Source organism: Zootoca vivipara, chromosome 9, assembly GCF_965207765.1.
Source record: "Zootoca vivipara chromosome 9, rZooViv2.hap1.1, whole genome shotgun sequence".
Lineage (NCBI taxonomy): Eukaryota > Metazoa > Chordata > Lepidosauria > Squamata > Lacertidae > Zootoca > Zootoca vivipara.
The window spans coordinates 71,206,172-71,208,080 of NC_142592.1; positions in this window are offsets into that span (position 1 = coordinate 71,206,172).

The following is a 1,909-nucleotide window of genomic DNA, read 5'->3' on the forward strand; positions in this document are numbered from 1 at the left end:
GTTCCAATGTAATTATTTGCATCTTCAGCTTCCCCCTGCTGCCCCCTCGACTCTTAGCAACCCGCTATGTAATCCTACTGCCCCCCCGGGGGGGTTGCACCACCCACAATGGGAGCCAGGGCATTAGATCTCTCATGTAAGGCCTGTAAAGTGGAATAAAAGGATGCCCAGGTGGCGCTGTGGTTAAACCACTGAGCCTAGGGCTTGCTGATCAGAAGGTTGGCGGTTCGAATCCGTGACGGGGTGAGCTCCCGTTGCTTGGTCCCAGCTCCTGCTAACCTAGCAGTTCGAAAGCACATCAAAATGCAAGTAGATAAATAGGAACCGCTACAGCGGGAAGGTAAACGGCGTTTCCATGTGCTGCTCTGGCTCGCGAGAAGCGGCTTTGTCATGCTGGCCACATGACCTGGAAGCTGTACGCCAGCTCCCTCGGCCAATAATGCGAGATGAGCGCGCAACCCCAGAGTTGGTCATGACTGGACCTAATGGTCAGGGGTCCCTTTACCTTTACCTTTACCTTATGTATCTGAAGACGTGTGCAAGCGCACGAAAGCTCATACCAATAACAAACTTAGTTGGCCTCTAAGGTGCTACTGGAAGGAATTTTTAAAATTTTATTTTGACTATGGCAGACCAACATGGCTACCTACCTGTAGCTAAAGGGATGCCTGTTCCTCCTACATTGCAGGGGGCCCCCCGGGAGGTCCCTTCCAACTCTCTGATTGTGCGATAGATGCTCAAGGACCACAGTGCCTTCCAACGCCAGCACCCCTGGCTTCTGAAGCAGAGCAAGAGCAGGATCAGAACCCGTGAGTCAGGGCTCTCTCCCACGTCCCCATCTCCTCCTGCATTTCTCTTGCATCAGCTTGCAGCTATTACGCCGCCGCATGTCTCTGCTCTCAATTACCCAGCGAGGGAGCGGAGGGAGAGCGGCTGGCCTTGCCCCTTCCCAGAAATCTGCCCGAGGTGCCGGTCCCCTTGGGGCGCTCTGGTGCGTAAGAGGCATCCGACTCATTGGGCTGGGTAGTAAGCCTGTGCCACCGTCACCTCCCCGGGACACCCTGCTCTCCCACACCTGGCACTGGCTACGAGAGGGTGGTGCCAGAGCCCGGGCCAGGGCGCCGGATCTCTCCCCCCGCCTTCTTGGAAGGTGAGAAGCCAGGAACGCAGCAGGCCACCCGCCAAGGAGGCACAGCAGCTGGGGGAGAGACCCAGCCAGAAGGCAGCTTGGCTGGGAAAGGGATTCTGGCAGCAGAGGACCAGCAGAAGCAGCTGTTGCAAAGCCACTGGGCTGCCTTGTTATTTATTTCTTATTTATGATAGTCTTTCTGTACCGCTCAATCACAGAACACACTGAAGCGGCTGACTACATTTAAAAAGATCTTGAATGAAAGCGTTTTTTAAAGCCATTCAAAAGCAGAACAGCAAGCCTCCACAAACCATGATGCGAGATGTACTCGATTGCCTGTGTGGGTCCTGGAGGAATGGGAAAAGCTCCCAGCACTTGGCGTGGAAGGAGCCTGTTGTCAAACGAGCCTCGCTAACTCGGGGAACATTCCCTCTGAAATCTGAAGGTGGGAAAGAGACCTTTGCCTTTTGCATTAAAGCCAAGTGGTTCACACATACGGGGCAGGGGGAGAGAAAGAGAATCTGAATCTGTTTCACTAAGGACCACTGGACAAGTTCCCTTTCAAGTCTGCGGTTCAAACAACCCAGAAGTCACAGCTTTACATGATTAAGGACTCGCACCCATAGAGTCGTAGAGTTGGAAGGGACCCCTGAAGGTCTTCTAGTCCAACCCCCTGCACTTCAGGGATCTTTTGCCCAACATGGGACTCAAATCCACGACCCTGAGATTAAGAGTCTCCTGCTCTACCAGCTGAGCCATCCCAGGAAAGATTAATTCAAA